The sequence below is a fragment of the Zalophus californianus genome, chromosome 3, assembly GCF_009762305.2.
Source record: "Zalophus californianus isolate mZalCal1 chromosome 3, mZalCal1.pri.v2, whole genome shotgun sequence".
Classification (NCBI taxonomy): domain Eukaryota; kingdom Metazoa; phylum Chordata; class Mammalia; order Carnivora; family Otariidae; genus Zalophus; species Zalophus californianus.
This window is the reverse complement of record NC_045597.1, coordinates 85,934,721-85,953,675: the sequence shown is the minus strand read 5'-3', so window position 1 is coordinate 85,953,675 and position 18,955 is coordinate 85,934,721. Positions and strand designations below refer to the sequence as shown.

Sequence of the window (18,955 nt, the reverse complement as noted above, 5' to 3'; positions counted from 1 at the left end):
GCCACTCAGACCCTGCAACTTCCTGTTCATTGTTTCATGAATAATTGGCTGAGATTAGAAGTCTGCCCTCCGCACTGAAACTAGCTAGACACAGAGATAAACATTTTCTGTTCACCTGACTGACTGAAACTTCTTCTGATTGCAAATCATCCCACTTTCCTCCCTATGAAAGTTTAAGGCAAAAACAACCTCGGCAGGCACTCTGATCTTCATATCTGGAGAGCTCTCCCTATTACAATCTAAATAAAATCCATTTCCTTACTTGTTTGCTTTTGTCTCAGACAAAGCAGAGAATGTTCTTGCCTTTTCATTAAAGGAGGGCCAGTAGAGGTAAGCAAAGATTCCCCGGGATGTGTAGACCTGCATACATTGGGCCTTTTGTTAGCAAAGCAGACTGGATTTCTAGGTATGCCTATCCTGTTGTAAGGCCTCATTTGGTGCCCTGGAAAGTCCACCTCCTACCTTGGGCTTGAGAGATGTGGATTCTCTGATGCGTTCTCTGCTATGAATTCTCAGAGTGCCCTTAGTCAAGACACATCCCTGCTTTGATATTCCTTGAGCCCTTTGTTAGCCAGTCAGAATATGCTGGCAGAACCCAGTTCTAGGTTCCAGAAATGGGCATGGGAAGGGAAGGAAGAGAGAGGGGTGGTTTCTCTCTAGAAATTCTTATTTTCTTGGGGCGCCTGGGTGGCTCAGTTGGTTAAGCGACTGCCTTCGGCTCAGGTCATGATCCTGGAGTCCTGGGATCGAGTCCCGCATCAGGCTCTCTGCTCAGCAGGGAGTCTGCTTCTCCCTCCGACCCTCCCCCCCTCATGTGCTCTCTCTTTTTTTTTTAATTTTTTATTGTTATGTTAATTACCATACATTACATCATTAGTTCTTGATGTAGTGTTCCATGATTCGTTGTTTGTGCATAACACCCAGTGCTCCACGCAGAACATGCCCTCCTTAATACCCATCACCAGGCTAACCCATCCCCCCACTCCCCTCCCCTCTAGAACCCTCAGTTTGTTTTTCAGAGTCCATCGTCTCTCATGGTTCGTGTCCCCCTCCGACTTACTTCCCTTCATTCTTCCCCTCCTGCTATCTTCTTTTTCTTTTTTCCTAACATATCTTGCATTATTTGTTTCAGAAGTACAGATCTGTGATTCAACAGTCTTGCACAATTCACAGCCTCACCATAGCACATACCCTACCCAATGTCTATCACCCAGCCACCCCATCCCTCCCACCCCCCACAACTCAGCAACACTCAGTTTGTTTCCTGAGATTAAGAATTCCTCATATCAGTGAGGTCGTATGATACATGTCTTTCTCTGATTGACTTATTTCACTCAGCCTAACACCCTCCAGTTCCATCCACGTCGTTGCAAATGGCAAGATCTCATTCCTTTTGATGGCTGCATAATATTCCATTGTGTATATATACCACATCTTCTTTATCCATTCATCTGTCGTTGGACATCTTGGCTCTTTTCACAGTTTGGCTATTGTGGACATTGCTGCTATAAACATTGGGGTGCACGTACCCCTTCGGATCCCTACATTTGTATCTTTGGGGTAAATACCCAGTAGTGCAATTGCTGGATCGTATGGTAGCTCTATTTTCAACTGTTTGAGGAACCTCCATACTGTTTTCCAGAGCGGCTGCACCAGCTTGCATTCCCACCAACAGCGTAGGAGGGTTCCCCTTTCTCCGCATCCCCGCCAGCATCTGTCATTTCCTGACTTGTTTTAGCCATTCTGACTGGTGTGAGGTGGTATCTCATGGAGGTTTTGATTTGGATTTCCCTGATGCCGAGCGATGTTGTCATGTGCTCTCTCTTTCTCTCTCTCTCTCTCTCATTCTCTCTCTTTCAAATAAATAAATAAATCTTAAAAAAAAAGAAATCCTTATTTTCTTGTAAAAGAGTTCCCTCCTTCCCCTGTGTAATAGAAACAGCTTTTGAAATCTAAGCCTGCCCCCTACTGTGGGAATGACATCTCAGGCTGTTACAAGAATCATAAGAACAAGGAATTAACAGTGCCTGAAACCAAAGGTATAAAATTAAAATATTAATTTCCCTTCATTTGATAGAGGAAAGCCTAGGATCTATGCTCTCTTCTAAAGAGAGTGGGTGAGAGTATACCTGTGTAAATAAGGCAAGATAAATAGGGGAGAAGTCCAGGAAGAGAGGTTCAGTGGAGGGAACCCTGTGCAAATCCTGCCATAAAGAGCTTGTAATTTCACTGGAGGTACAAGACCAACAACCATAAAAGCAATTGGGCTAAACAATGCAATTGCAAGAGGATAATTACTGAATTTTAACATAAAGATTCTAACTTCCAGGGGTTGGAAGAATGGAGAGACAGAAGCCAACTGAACATGCAGCAATGTGCTGAGACCCAGAAGGGTGCAAAGAAGCATCAGATCTAGTTTTTGTACTCAGGAAGCCAACAATGTAGTTAGTGAGACAGGACATACCTTTTGAATTAAATAAACAGAGTCTTAGTTAAAGCAGTATGCTTGTCAATGCAAATACAGGTCCTAGAGAGTTCCCCACAGCTTTTTCACCAACTGGCTGTCCCTTAGAGCCCCCAGTAGAGAAATGCTAGAGCAGCACAGATATGCCTTTCTGAGTCTCAACTGCCTTGCATTTTAAGGACTGGCGTCTCTCCAATCTCTATGCCCTACTCCAGCCCGGGCACAGTTGGTCCATGCTGGTGGAGGTGGAGAGGCACCCAAAAGGGAGGCTGTTTTTCCCACAAAAGATACTAAGGACAGAGAAGAGATGAAGGGAGGGAGGGCTTGCAGCAGTTCACTTTTTCCCTAAACTCATAACCCAAAGACAGTTCCCTAAGTGAATGCAAAATTTATTCAGCCAGCCTTTTGAGAGATTGTACCTTGCCAAAAACGTGTCCAGGAATGAGAGGTCACACCATATAAGGAACAGCCTGACACTGGCAGAGCTGCAACCTGGGGCTCAGAGGTCTGGGTTCTGGGCCAATCTCTGGGGTTATTGTGCTTGCTGAGCTGGGATGAGCTACTGTCCTCCTACATGAGTCTCAGTTTCCCTGTATGTCAAATGAGAGAGTTGAATCAGAAGATTTGAAGGCCCCTTAGTTTCATTATGCTGTATCAGAGAAGCCCAGGCTCCCGTCTGATCCTCCTTCTTACACTTGAGCCACTAGGGGGCCCTGCTAGTGAAAAAACAAATGGAACAAGTACGTCCTAAGCCTGCACCCCTGTGCTCTTTCTCACACATCCCAGCCTCACAACTCACTGGGACACATGCAAAATTTGTCCCACCTAGTTGTTTGTAATACTGAAAACCGAGACTCACTTGAAAGCCATTAATAGTGGATAATCAATCACTAAACAACAGTATCATGGCATAGCACACTAATATAATTGAAGTGGATCTTTAGTTCTCACAGGGATATCCAGATTAAGTGAAAAAAAATACAGAATACTACAAATGGTATAATTTTATTTATGTGAACAATTAAAATAGCATACAAAAACCCAGCCTAATAATTCCTTAGTAAGGGCACCTGGGTGGCTCAGTCGTTAAGCGTCTTCCTTCAGCTCAGATCGTGATCCCAGAGTCCTGGGATTGAGCCCCACATCGGGCTCCCTGCTCCGCGGGAAGCCTGCTTCTCCCTCTCCCACTCCCCCTGCTTGTGTTCCTGCTCTCACTGTGTCTCTCTCTCTGTCAAATAAATAAGTAAAATCTTAAAAAAAATAATTCCTTAGTAAATATGGAGAGAAAAGGACTTTCCAACAAAAAAGCCAAAGCCATAAAGCCATAAAAGCCAAAAGTCATAAAAACCTGAAACATTTGACATTAAAATAAAAACTTTAAAAAAGTAATGAAATGAAAACTTAAATGTGTGCATGGCAAAAACAACACATTATTAGCCCATCCAAAATATAAATGATTAGGAGAAGAAATTTTTTTTCAACTCATTAAAGACCAAGGGCTAATCTTCCTAGAGAAGACTAGAGAAGAAATCAATGAGGAGACCAATAACTCAGGCACCTGGGTGGCTCAGTCGGTCAAGCATCTGGCTTCGGCTCAGGTCATGATCCCAGGGTCCTGGGATGGAGCCCCGCATAAGCCTCCTTGCTCAATGGGGAGCTTGCTTCTCCCTCTCCCTCTGCCTCTCCCCCAACTCCTGCTCAGGCTCATGCACACACTCTCTTTCACTCTCTGTCAAATAAATAAATAAAATATTTTTTAAAAATGCAATTCTGATAGAATTGCATTGAGTCTGAAGAGCATCTTGGGTAGTATTACCCATCTTAACAACATTAAGTCTTCTGATCCATAAACATGAGATATTTTTTCATTTATTTATATCTTCTTTAATTGCTTTTGGCAATGTTTTATAGTTTTCAGTGCACAAGTCTTGCACTTCTTTGGTTAAGTTTATTCCTAGGTACTTAATTCTTTTTGATGCTATTGTAAATGGGACTGTCATCTTAATTTTCTTTTCAGATTGTTCACTACTAGTGTACATAAATAAAATTAATGTTTGTGTGTTGATTTTGTCTCCTGCAACTTTGCTATCCATATTCACAGTGGCCAAAATGTGGAAACTATTCAAGTGTCCATCAACAGAAAAATGGATTTTGTAAAATGTGGTATAGACATACAATGGAATATTATTTAGCTGTAAAAAAGAATGAAGTCCTGACACATGCTACAACACTGATGAACCTTGAAAATATGCTAAGTGAAATTAAAAAAGTTACAAAAAGAAAAATATTATATGATCCCACTTACATGGGATATCTAGAATAACCAAATTCACTGAGAAGAAAGGTTAGAAGCTACCAGGGCCTGTGGCGGAAGGGAAAATGGGGAATTACTGCTTAATGGATACAGAGTTTCTGTTTGGGGTGATGAAAAATTTGGAAATAGATAGGAGTGATGGTTGCATAACATTCTGAATATAATTAATACCACTGAATTGTGCACTTAAAAATGACTAAAAAGGCAAGTTTTATGTTATATGTATTTTGCCACAATTTTTAAGAATAGTTTAAAAGAAAAGTGTGAATGTCACTTGGTGCAACCATGGTTCCAAAGCTGAATTCTTTTCTGACACACTGGCAGTCTCTGTTTACACACGTTCAGTGATGTGGAGCTCACCACATTTTTATTTTGCAGAAATGGAAAAAACCATCCAAAAATTCATACTAAATTTCAAGGAATTCCTGAAGAGTCAAAAATAATCTTGAATAAGAACAAAGTTAGAGGACTCACACTTCTTAATTTCAAAATTAACTACAATTTTGTGCCAAGACCATTCAATGGGAAAAGAACAGTCTCTTTAATAAATGGTGCTGGGAAAACTGGATATCCACATACAAAAAAAAAAGGAAGCGGTCTTATCTTACACCACCAAAAATTAACTTAAAAAGAATTAGAGACCTAAATGTAAGACCTAAAGCCATAAACTTTCAGAAGAAAACATAGAAGCAACTCTACATGATCTTGTATTTAGCAATGGTTTCTCGAATATGACACCAAAAGCATAGGTAACAAAAGAGAAAATAGATAAAGTGGACTTCCTTCAAACTAAAACCTTTTGTGCCTCAAAGGATCACTATCAAGAGTGAAAAGAAGGGCTCCTGGGTGGCTCAGTTGGTTAAGCATCCAACTCTTGATTTCGGCTCAGGCCATGATCTCATGATCCTGAGATAGAGCCCCCATGTAGAGCCATGCATCAGCTCCATGCTCAGAGGGGAGTCTGCTTCTCTTCTCCTCTGCTCGACACCCTGCTCGCACACACACTCTCTCTCTCAAATAAATAAATCTTTTTTTAAAAAGTGAAAAGACAACCCACAGAATGGAAGAACATCACATATCTGATAAGGGTTTCTTAAATACATGAAGAATTTCTACAACTCAGTAACAAGAGGGCAAACAAACCAATTTTAAATATGGGCAAAGGACTCAAATAATATTTTTCTGAAGCAGATCTACAACTGGCTACTAAGCATACAAAAAGATGCTCAGTATCATTAGTCATTTTTTAAAAATGCAAATCAAAACCACAATGGGATACAACTTCACACCAACTAGAATGCCCATAATAAAAATAGTGGAAACTAACAAGTGTTGAGGACCTGGAGACATTGAAATCATACAGTTGCTGGTTGGAATGTAAAATTGTGCAGCCACTGTGAAAAAGTTTGGCAGTTCCTCAAAAAGTTAAACATAGGATTATGATATGACCCAACAATTCCACTCTTTGATATACATCCCAAAGAACTGAAAATGGGGGCTCAAATGGAGTCTTTGTTTTTTATTTTTTTAAAGATTTTATTTATTTATTTGAGAGAGAGAGAGAGCACATGAGAGGGAAGAGGGTCAGAGGGAGAAGCAGACTCCCCGCTGAGCGGGGAGCCCGATGCGGGACTCGATCCCGGGACTCCAGGATCATGACCTGAGCTGAAGGCAGCCACTTAACCAACTGAGCCACCCAGGCGCCCGTCTTTGTTTTTTAATACACTTTTAATTTTGGAATAATTTTAGAATTACAGAAAATTTGCAAAGATAGTTTCATATATCCAGTGTCCCTGTGTCCCAGTGTCCCTGATGTTAACATCTTATATTGCCAGTTGTCATCACATTTGTCAACATCAAGAAACCAACATTGACATATACTATTAACAAAACTGTAGACTTTATTTAGATTTTGACTGTCTTTCTACAAATGCCCTTTTTCTGTCCCAGGACCCCAACCAGAATGCCACACTGCATTTAACTTTCATTTCTCCTTAGTTTCCTCCGGTCTGTGACAGTTTCTCAAACTTCCCTTGTCTTTCATGATCTTGACAGTTCTGAGGCATCCTTGACAGATATTTGGAGGAATGTCCCTCAGTTTGGTTTGCCTGATGTTTTTCTCATGATTAGACTGGGATTGTGGCTTTGGGCAAGAATACTCCAGAGTAAAGCACCCTCCTTACCACAGCCTAGGGACATGTCTTATTGCAGGCGATGTTAAACTTGGTCACTTCGTAGATAGGAACAATCAGTCCACTAGGGCTGCTGTAATGAATACCACAGACTGGCCAGCTTAACCAACAGGGATTTGTTTCCTCACAGTTCTGGAACCTGGAAGTCCATTATCAATATGGCCTCCAGGGTAGTTTATCCCAAGGAGTCTCTCCCTGGCTTGTAGATGGCCACCTTCTCCCTCCCTCTTCACATGGTCTTTCCTTTGTGCATATCTGCAACCTCTTCTTTTCTTATAAGGACACTGGTCAGATTGAATTAGGACCCACCCGAATGATCTCATTTCACCTTAATTACCTCTTTAAAGGTCATATCTCCAAATGCAGCACATTGTGAGGTACTGGGAGGATAGAAATTCAAAATATGAAATTTGACACACCTTTCAGCCCATAATACTTGGGGTTAGTTAGGGTAATATCTTCTAGGTTTCTCTAACGTTGTTACTATTTCTCTTTTTCCATTCTTTTCTTTGGAAGCAAGTCACTAAGTCCAGCCCACAGGGGAGATATGTGGAATTCTTTTATTAAAAACAAATAAGTAAACAGAAGATATCCTGGCAAGTTCCTTCCATCTCTCCTTGTGTCTATGGCATGGGACACAGACACAGAATCCCCCGTACCCTAAAACCCAGAATGATTTGCTGCAGAGCAGGGCCTCAGTAAACACCCACCAAACAAGTGACTAAGTGACTGTCAGGGAGAGAGTTGCACAACAGACCACCTTGAGATCCTGGTCTTCCTTTTGGCTCTAAACTCTGTTTGAAGATAATTGATATTCTTGGGTCTAGGTTTAACACGAAATGTGAAGCTGGAAAAATAATTTTTTAAAGATTTTATTTGTTTGAGACAGAGACAGCACAAGTGGGGAGAGGGACAAAGGGAGAGGGAGAAGCAGACTCCCCACTGAGCATGGAGCCCGATGCTGGGCTTGACCCCAGGACCCCAAGATCATGATCTGAGCTGAAGTCAGACACTTAACCAACTGAGCCACCCAGACATCCCTGGAAAGATAATTATATCAAGAGCAGATTCAGGAGAAATTTTGTTACTAGGGGTTGTAATCTCTACTTTTAGGGACTAGGCAAAAAAAAAAAAGGTTAACTGACATTTTTTTCCAGGGCTCTGGGTAGTGAACACAAACCAGCAACAAGAGCAAATCTTGCCCTGCCCTACCTGCACAATTTGTTTCCAGCTGGCCTGCAGTTCCCTCAGTCAGCAGGTGTGGGTGACAGCTCCCCTGCATCTAACCAGCTTCAGATACTAGAACACATGGGACTGACACCACTGCTCCCTGCCCAAAAGAGGCAGCAGTTTCAATTGGACATACAAGCTAACATTCCTGGGACAACTATGGTTAAGATGGTATAACTACTGGAAGCTCATTCATTACTCAGGTTTATGGGTGGTTGTTTTTTTCTTTAAAGATTTTATTTATTTATTTGAGAGAGAGATGAGAGAGAGAGAGAGAGAGAAAGTGGGAGAGAGCACACAAGTAGGGGGGAGGGGAAGAGGGAGAGGGAGAAGCAGGCTCCCCACTAAGCGGGGAGCCAGATGCAGGGCTCGATCCCAGGACCCCGGGATCATGACCTGAGCTGAAGGCAGCCACTTAACTGACTGAGCCACCCAGGTGCCCCAAGTTTATGGGTTTGAATCCTGGCTCTGTCATGTTCTAGCTGTATGAACTTGGACAAATTACTTAACCTCTCTGTGCTTCAATGTCCTCATCTATGAGTTGGGGATAATAGTATTTATCTCATAGAGTTGTTATGAGGATTAAATGTGTTTATATATAAATAATGGTTCCAGGGAAATAATATATATGATAGTTATTATTTTTATTAGGCACTGTGAAGATACAAAGAAATCTAACATGTGATTCTTGTCTTGAGAAGTTTATAGACTTCCATCAGGAAGTCCTACTTCAAAAAAAATACATGCTAAGAGGTAAATTATGTGATTTGAGTAACAAGTGCCATAGGTAATAAAGGCTAGAGTGAACTATAGCAGTCAGGGCCATCTTCCTGGAAGAAGAGTATTTGAGCTGGTATTTAAAATACAAAAGATTTGGATGGGAGAAGGATCATGTTTTAATCATGGTAGGTTAACTATTATAATAACAACAAATTTCAGCAGCTTGACACAAAAATTTATTTCTTGCTCTTGTAAATGGGGTCACTGAGGTCAGTGGTAGGGTAGAAATGGTACTCGGCTCCCAGGGGTCATTCAGGAACCCAGGCTCTTTCTATATTTTGGCTTCATCTTAGGGCCTTGGAATCCACTGTTGCTTGCTCTGCATGTCACCAGCAGAGGGAAGAAGAGAGCACAGGACATCACAGGGCCTGGAAGTGGAGCGTAGTATTTACCTTCATTTCGTGGCCACTCCTGTGAGTGAGGTTGGAAAGAGTATCTTAGCTATGGGACCAGAAGGAAAAGAAACTGGGCTTGATGCACACAGAGCATTCCAGTCAAGGGTAAGAACTCTATCCTGATGCTTCTCTTCTCAGAAAGGAAGCCGTTCACAAGGCACCCCTCACCCTCAACCTCTTCCAAGAGTGGGACAAGATATCATTACCATCATCATAGTCAGCATCATCAACATCATTTCTTTGGTTCCCTGGTTTATTGAACTGCCACATAAGCAAGTTTTGCCTTCTCCTCCCATTACCTCAACCTCCCCAGGGCAATCAAATTAGTCACCAGGATGCCGTTTGACCCTGGTCATGGCAGAGGTCCCTCTGTTTATGACCAGTGGTCCAGGTTTAAATACCAGGACCCAAGACTGAGATTTACCCCTTGGATTTCCCACAGCACTCCAGAGGGGAAGAAAGGACTCTTTCATTTTGTGTCCCTGCTCTGCCCCTCCTGCTGCCTTGGATAAACCCCTGGGTGGATCCCTCGGATGGGTTATGGTGATAAAGCACAATCAGAAATGAGTCATTTCTTCCACGACTGAGAAGGGGGATGCCTCCCTGGCTCATCAGGACTTTGGATCCGCACTCTGCCCGGTCTAACAATGTCTATCTCATAGTTGCTGATCCAAGGAGGATGAAGTACTTGGGCTGGCCTGAATACAGTCTTTTCCTTGGCATGTCCCCTGGGGTCACCAGTCTGATAGTCCCTTCTCTGCACCCTCCGTATCTTCTGAGCACATCATCCTGCCATTCAAGGAGGCCAAGTGCAGCATCACTTCTTCCAAGAGGACGTCCCCTTCTGGCCTTTGATGTTCTCCTCTTTCAGCCTCAGCTGCACCTGGACCTACGGGGAATGGTTTTGTCCCCCAGGAGACATTTGGCAATATTTGGACACATTTTGACTGATGTTCTCCTCTTCAGCCTCAGCTGCACCTGGACCTACGGGGAATGGTTTTGTCCCCCAGGAGACATTTGGCAATATTTGGACACATCTTGACTGCACTGGGGGAGTGCATCATAATGGGTAGAGGCCTAGGCAGCTGCTAAACATCCTACAGCGCATAGGACAGCTCTTCCCAAACCCCCAACAAAGAATAATCCAGCCCAAAATGTCAGTAGTGCCAAGATTGAGAAACCCTGAACTACACAGATAAAATGTGTCCTGTGATATACATTCCAGTCCTGTGCATAACTGTTTTGGCAGGAAGGCATTTAAGCCCCGCCCCTTCCCAGATACTCCTCTGCCCTCGGAACCTCAGAGACCTCTGCCCTTAGAAGTGAAAGTCTCTTCTGAGCCCTGGCCAGGGCGAGCAAGTTGGGGAAGCGCCTTCCCTGAAAATTACTAAAAACACGATGTCTCCTCCATCCCTGGGGGCTGGGGGAGGAGGGAGTCCAGGTTTGTGTGAGGGTTGGTGTGGTGTAAAGTAGGATGAGCCCAGGCCTTGGAGTCAGGTCGACCTCCATTCAAATCTTGTCCCTGCCACTTCTAGCCGTGTGACATAAGCAAGTTTCTTAGCCTCTTTGGTTTTCACTTCCTCACTATGAAATGAGGCTAAGCACCCCTAATTTGTGGGTTTTGATGAGGATATGAGATGGCACCTGCAAAGAGCCCAGCACCTACAAACACTCATTAAATGCTAGTTCTCTGAGACGGAATTCTCACACTCTCTGGAGAGTGGCTCAGTCACAGAGACCTACGTGGCCGGCTGTGCCGTTTCACAGTGTTAATGGATAACTGGGCTGCTGTAGGCCAGAGGGGAAGGTTAGGGCCACCAGGAAACAAGTTGCTCTAGGATGCGTTGGTAGAGGTGAAACGAAGAGCAACTCTTTTCGTTGCTATGGTGATACAGTGGGCTGGATGGTTGGGCAGAAATGGAATGAAACATAAGTTGTCCTATGGAAGCATTTTGGCTCAGCTCAGAAACATTTATTTTTTAAGGTTTTATTTATTTATTTAAAAGAGAGAGAGAAAGCGCACATAAGCAGAGGGAAGGGGCAGAGGGAAAGGGAGAAGCATGCTCCCCTCCAAGCCCAACAGCAGGGCTAGATCCCAGGAACCCCAAGATCACCACCTGAGTCAAAGTCAGACACTTAACCGACTGAGCCACCCAGGCACCTCTCAGAAACACACTTTTAAAGGTTAACAGAATATTTGCATCTTGAGGAGAATTGTGGCAGTCACATTAGGCTGCAGGAAAGCCAAGTTTGGTCACAAGTGTGACAGGGAAGAGCCTGCCCTGACTGCCTTCAGCCCCTCTCCCTGATTTCCAGGGCTTGGGGTACCTCAGCAATGGAACACCTGGGGCTGCAGGAACAGTGTCCTTCAGGGTGTCCTCCTGTGAGCCCTGCCAACTCACACAGCAGCCAGGCCAGGTCCTTGCAGTAACAACCTGCACACCCTTTGCTGGCAGGGAGGACTTGACATATCACTCAAGAGAGGTTAGCAACAAAACACTCATGCCCCTTGCTTTAATAAGTTCCCTTTTGGAACTTTCCTGGAGCGTCATAATGCAAACAGAGCTGTGAGCACAGATTTGTTCATTGCAGAAATGTGGATAATAGCAAAGGATTGGGTGCCTCCTGATGTCCATCCAGGAAGGGTTATTGCACAAATGATGGGGCATTTGTAGGAGGGACTAGAACACTGTTGTTAAAGACTGGTGGTTAGAGTTTGGTACGGTGTAAGAAAATGCTTATGATATAAATGTCAAATGTAAAAAACAAAGTGGGAAACAAGTTTGTTTGTAGGTATCCAAAATGTGTTCCTGTCAAATTTTGTTTAAGACGGGCTCTGGCTAGAGATATCTTACAAATTTCTTTAATCTGCACACATATTCTATTCTGTTATTTATTTTGCATGAGGGCAGAGGAAGAGGGCTGTTGAGGACCCACCCTGGGGCCAGGGGTCCCAGAGCAAGGGGCTCACCATTTGTGGGAGCTGCCAGGAACAGCTGTGCCAATCCTCTGAGAGTGAGATGGTATCTTTCCAAACCAGAGAAGCCATGTGCCACATGAAGCCCCCCTAAAACAAGTGTTGGCCCAGAAACTGGCTGAGATTTTAGGGAGCGAGAGGCCAGCTGGTGCCAAGGTAGGACTTGGGCAAGCACTCACGGGGAGCGGGTTGGGGGCTGGCTGAAAGTCTCAGAGTACATGCTTCCTCCAAATGGCCCTTTGTTAAGTCATCCCCCAGCTCAGTCCCTGCCTCTGGCATGGGCTGCATGCTCATGAGAAAGGAACTCCTTTGAGCTGTTTCAGCAGAAGGAAGTTGGGACTGCAAGGAACCCCACGGAAGCACAGGACGCTACTGGGCGATGGTGGCCTCTGCCTCCATCCGGGACCATCTCCAGCTCTGCAGGTCATCTACTTTACCCTTCTCTCTCCCACCAGTGCTTGCTTGGTTCCTGTCCCCAAAAGAGGTCAAGGTCATGGTTGCTGCCCTGCTGGAACCTCAATTCTACCTAAAAGACGACAGCTGCTTCCCACACCTCGGCCTGCATTTCCCAAGTGCCTCCCAAGCCCTGGGCCTGGGAAGAAACCTAACTGGCTCTAGTTGGGCCAACCGTGAGCACCACCAAGCCAGGTCTCTCTTCACTCATGCTGAGCAGCTTCCTCCTTGTGGACTTACCTTCCACCTGCCTTCAGAGCCCTCACCCTCATACTTCCAGGGATGGCCTGTCCCTTCCAGCGGGGCCTCTGCCAGGGTGCACCACCTGAAGGGTCTGTATTTGCCTCATCGCAGAAACCCCCCTTCATTCGAGTCCCAGTCCAAGCCAGCTGCGTCTGCTTCCAGGGACCCTACTGGAAATCTAGTTGCCCCGATGGCCTTTGGCTCTGATACAGGCTTCCTAGCATCTCCTGTGTGTGTGTGCCCCAATTAGGACATGGGGTGTTTGGCAGCAGAGGTCCTGCATGGGCTTCCTTGGAGTCCCCGTGATGCCTGGGAATATGCTGAACTCCCTGGATGATCAGCTAATTGTCACCATGGGGCTTGGCTGGTGGACAGCAATAGGTACGTGGAGAACAGACTCTGATGGCCACGGGCACTCTCTGCTGAAGAGGCCAGGGTTAAAGATCAGGCTGCTGTGAGGCTCTGCTGGCTAGGGCTGCAGCAGCCATGTGGGAGTGGATGTGCCTGGAGCCCAAGGACAAAGTCCTGTAATAAATTACATGGGCCCAGACTGCTGGGCCATTTCCTCTTGGGGCCCTTCTGCCTCTTCTGCCTCTCCCTTACACTCTGACACGCCCAGAGCCCTGGCACTGCCTCTTTGCCCTGCTCTTTCCGAGTGCCTGGGGTGGAGGGGAAGGGAGTCAGCGAGACGCCCGTCCTGAGAAGGTAAGGGAGAACCAGAGGCTTCTCGGCCTGCCAGATGCACCTGGGCCTTTGGGATGGCACGAGGGAGTCACCGTCCAGGCTGGCTGGATGGAAGGTGGAAGGCACAGATCTGGGGAAGCGCTGCAAGGCTCACCTGGAAACAAGGTGGGAAAGTCCTGTGAAGCAGAGAGCCGGAGATTCCTTTCAGGAGCCCGGAAACCAGGAACCCCAGCCCAGAAACTTTTTCCATCAGCACAGGGCTGGCCTGGAGGGCCGAGGAGGAGGAGGAGACACTGCCCTAGCCCTCTGCTCTAGGAAGGCAGACTCACTGGCACAGGGGATGGCCAGGACTGGGGCTACCCTAGCCAGCAGGCTTCTCCTAGCAGAGGGACTCACCAAGCAATCATGGGGTGTGAGGGACAGCCTGGGTGCCGACGATCTGGCGCCTGGCAGATGTCAGCTCCGCCATATGTGCCATCTTACTGTGTCCTCACAGCACACTGGTGTTATTACCTCCAATTTATGGACAAGGGAGACTGAGGACTGTGGAAGTTGGGGTGCCCACAGAAAGAAGCAGAGTCGAGACTGGACTCCAAAGCCCAGGCTCCTCTGTCTAACCTGTGTACCTTCTTGGACAACTGCGGGGCAATTGTGTTAATCGCCTCTGAAAGGCCTGGGCCCCTGGTTGAGGCAGGACCCTTCCTCCCTGGCCTCAAAGCCTCCTGGAGTGGAGGATTGTGTTGTTGGGGGGCAGGGTGTTTGGCGGAGGGACTCTGCCACCGGTTTCCATGAGCGGCCTCACTTGAGCTGCCCCAGCATGGTGGGCATCCATCCCCATTTCACAGATGAGGAAATTTGAGACGCATAACTGGGAGGGTCTGGCCACTGGCAGGTGTGGGACCCCATCCTAAATCTCTTAAATTGTGTGTGTTTGTTTCCCCATGACGAGGCCTCCCCCTAAGGCCATACTCTGTAACTCTGGACTTGAATTTTGTTCTGACCCATAAAATCCCTGAACTCCATTCAAGATTTTAGTTAAAAAAAGAAACAACACAACTCTGCATGCGGCCCTCCAGGCTTGGAACACACAGCCCCAGTAAAACTATTAAAAACCATTCAGCTCAACAGTGCTTTTGGTAGGAATCCTTCCCCTTTGCCCAGGACCTGCTGGGCACCTTGCTGTCTGGCCTTCAGGTGTTTCTTTCCAGAGGACCTGTCCATGTGTGTCTTGGGTCTTGCTGCATCCTCACTTGGGCATGGGGCCAGGTGCTCAGAGTGTGCAGCTCTGTGGGGAGGTGGCTCAGTGGGATGAACATTCCCAGTTACCTAGATGCATTTATATCACTGTGTGCTTTTAAGGTCTTCCACAAAGGCTCTTGCTTCCATGTTGTCACTCAGGGCACGCAACAAGCTGTGGGGAAGAAGTGCAAAAATTGTATGTTTTTCACAAAAGAGGACAAGGAGATAAAGGAGGGTAAAATTCTTTGCCCCAGGCCACTGGCTATGAGCACCTTGAGGGCACAGGCTGGATCTCCTCAGGATTTCTCTGTCCCCCACACCCACCCAGGGCATGGCAGAGAAGAGGCACTTGGGGAAGGAGGTAAAGGGACAAGTGGGCTGTATAGGAAAAGACGGCTCAGTGACAAGGTGGAGAGCTGGGATGTTCCAGACTAAGGAACGGGCATCACAAAGTTGCAGAGGAAAGAAAGTACAAGTCCATCTTGGGCGCTGCTGCCTCCTAGCAGGAACCGAGTGCGGGACTAGGGAAGCAGTAGATTCTCCTCCTGTGCTGTTAGAGATGTTCTCTTCTGCACTGTCCAATACAGTAGCCACTAGCCACATGTGGCTACTGAGCACTTCAAGTGTGGCTGGGGTGACTGAGGAACTGAATTTTTAATTTTTTAAAAATATTTTTATTTATTTATTCGAGAGAGACAGACAGACAGAGATAGTGAGAGAGAGCAGGAGCAGGGAGGAAAGGGAGAAGCAGGCTCTCCCCTGAGCAGTGAGCCTGATGTGGGGCTCGATCCCAGGACTCTGGGATCATGATCTGAGCCAAAGGCAGACGCCTAACCGACTGAGCCACCCAGGCACCCCCTGAATTTTTAATTTTAACTAAAATGAACTTAAACATAAATTGCTACATATGGCTAGTGGCTACCATATTGGACAATGCAGTCCTAGAGAGTGCAGCATGTTGGACTAAGGAGAGGGCTGAAGTGGAATAAACAAAGATTTCCCAGCCAGACAAGCAAGGGTTCAAATCCCGACTCAGTCACCTACCAGGTGTGGGACCTGAAGCCCCAGTTTCTTCACCTGTCAAATGGAACCATATCACTCACCTTGCAGCATTGTTGTACAGATTTAATTAATGAGCTACTATTGGAAAACTCTCAGCATGGAGCCTAAGTACAGTCTGAGGCCCTACTTTGTTCTGGGGGCTAAGGACAGAGTGCTCAAGGTACGCAAAGGAACCATAGCGCAGTGGAACAGATCGACATGCCCAGATACATGTATCTGTAAATCTCCCTCTCATAGATCACCTGCCTTATTCAAAAAGTAAACAAAAGAGAGTCGTTTGAGGCAGCTTACAGAGATACCTATAATGCAACAGAATCAAAAATAAAATAAATGAGACAGCAAGATGAAGGGAAAAGTAAGGTAGGAAAGTACAACTCAGCTAGAGAAAGGTTAGTAAAGGAAGGCCCAGTATATTTGCTAAACATAGCCACCAAGTTTACTCTGAGATTCCTGGTAGGCAATACAAAAACAAAATAGAAGCAGTGGCAAGTTTAAACATGTCCTTGTTAAGAACAAGCCAGTTTCTGGGAAGAAACCCATCTTTCCTGATGGGATGTCTTAAAGGGAATACCAAGCAAGGAAATGCCATTGGCAAAAATAGCAAAGTCAAGAGGGCTTCTCAAGGGCCCTCTCTTCCAAGTTGTCTCTGGGCAGGCTGAGGGCACTCTGCCAAACCAAAGCTCGGGAGAAGCTATTCTCTGAGCGAAGGTAAACCATGAGTTTCAGTACAGGACAAGAATGCCCTTACTTAGGACTGGCCAGGGTCTTCTGGGAACAGAGAAGATAGACATTAGTGAGGGTGGGTAAGGACAGAGTCAGAGAAGCTGCAAGGGGACACTTAAGCCAGGTCTGAGTGGTTCAGAGATGGGGCTGTAGAGTTGAGCACTTCACCTGCACCTGCAGGGAGCCCTAAAGCACCTGAATCCAGGTGTGTGTGTTAGGTGTGAGTGGGGGAAGGATAAACTTAATTTAAGGTGCTCATCATACCACATTGTGGAGGACCAGCACCCCAGCTGAATTCCCTGCAGCTGCACTGCCCCTCTGGAGGGGGAGCAGAACCCTACTGGAAGGAGAAATTCTCCCAGTAGAGCTTCTTCAGCAAGGCCACCCTGCCATCATTGACTTCCCCAGGAGGCTCTACGAACCAGGCCCTAAGGAAGCAGGGTCTCTCAGCACTACATCAGCACACAATGCATGGTTTCTGGCAGTGGGGGGAACCAGGCCCGGTGCCCACTAGGGGAGGATGGGATGGAGGACTATAGCTTCACATCCTCAGCCTGGCCTTACCTGGGCAAAAGAGAAGGGAGCCCTGGTGAGGACCCAGGAGCATCATGTCTCTGGGCCAAGGGCTACCTCTCAGGGATGTCTATCTCCTGAACTGCCAGTCACATGGTATTCATGGGAATGGCACCCCATGGACATTGCCCCAAATGCCAGGCAATCCTGTGTGGGGTGGGACTCCCTTTCAATGGAGGGGGCATCCCTCTGGGCCCTGGGCTGCAGAGAGGGGCTGAGCCATCCGGGCTGGATCAGGACACACAGAGGGGCTCTGAATCTGGGTTGACAGGCCCGGTCCCAGCGTGGGCTGCCAAACCCAGCACCAGGGAGAGCTCCCACCACAGTAGTGCCAGTCAGCCCCTCCCATTCCTTCCTGTCTCTGAGCTTGGTGGTTGATCCTTGCAGATGGTCGTCCCTGTGAGAAAGGGGTGGGATTTCAGGCACCCAGAAAAGCCCATAGACAACAAAATAAATAAAAATATATGGACAAGGAAAAGCCAAACATGACTGAAAGGAGCAAATTGTGAAGGAAAAATCTTCCTCCTCCTCCATCCCTCTACGCCCCACCCCAGTCCTCAGCTCCAGAAAAAACCTCTGGTAACAGTTCCATATAGTTACTCTAAAAAAGATGTATCTCCTTCTTTATATATATGCACCTTCTATATGTTTACACAAAAATGGCATAATACTATAAAAGGTAACTTGCTTTTATTACATACTCCTATATCAGCATATACATTAGATCAAAGCATCCAAAACCACCAATATGTGACTATGTTGAGTGTCTGCAGTGGGATGATCTAGCCAGGGCCCCTATCACCTTCTGGGCTGGGCTGCCTTCCCCTGAGTGGTGGCCGTTCTCACCCATGCCCCACCATGCAGCCTTTGTTTCCCTTGGGGTGACAGATTGCACATCAGGGACCCTTGGCTCTGGAGGAGTTGGCTGGTGACACGGGTGACTTCCAAGCCTCTCAGTCCCTCCCCCAGCCCCAGCCCCAGCCCCAGACACCCTTTCTGCACCACTTCCCTGGGCAGTGCTTTGTCAGCCTTCCAGGGTAGCGTCCCCCTCTAGACTAGCTTCCCACAGACCAGCATCTCAGTGTGGGTTTTGCTTCTCAGACTCCAGCCTCCTCCTGTGTGCCTCATACACCACATGGCACGCAGCCCCTCCTGGTCCCAGCAATATTTGGATTCTCTCCCCACTCACCTTTCAGCATTTTCCTACCCCTTCCCCCATGCTCTACTTCAGTGATGCCCAGAAGCGCATGATAGTGGTATGTGTAGCTTTAGACATCCTGCGGCTCTGAGAAGGACTTTGGGAACCAGCAGCTCACACTTTTCTCCCCAGGTGATTGTCACTCCCATTCTTGTGCCTGAGGTTAGGTAGACCCTGGGGCCAGTGCAGGACACTGACCCCAGTGGACTCAGCAACACTGACCTGCCACAGGGCTGGACAAGGGCACCTGAGCTAAGAAGAAAGCATCTCACTAACAAGAGGCAGGAACTTGTGAATACCCCAGGGCTTTCCCTCAGGGGCAACACCATACCTGCTTTCCTGGGATGGGGAGCAGGGTTGTTTCCATCTTCCAGGTTGCCATCCATCCATCTACCCAGCCACCCACTCATCCTTCTATCCATTCATTC

The 18,955-nt window shown here is 46.6% G+C and overlaps 1 protein-coding gene across 7 annotated transcripts in view; it reads left to right on the top strand.

Annotated features, from left to right (window-relative positions):
* The first annotated feature begins 13,660 nt into the window (after window positions 1-13,660).
* The window catches only part of MYO7B (myosin VIIB), a 98,540-nt gene continuing 93,245 nt past the window's right edge, over window positions 13,661-18,955 (top strand). For 2 of the 7 annotated variants that reach the window (XM_027588705.2, XM_027588706.2), the window contains exon 1: window positions 13,730-13,753. The gene's annotated coding sequence lies outside the window, so the exon portion shown is untranslated. Of the gene's footprint in view, window positions 13,754-18,955 lie in introns of all 7 variants that reach the window. The other 5 variants (XM_027588704.2, XM_027588707.2, XM_027588709.2 and 2 more) reach the window with 5 other exon arrangements.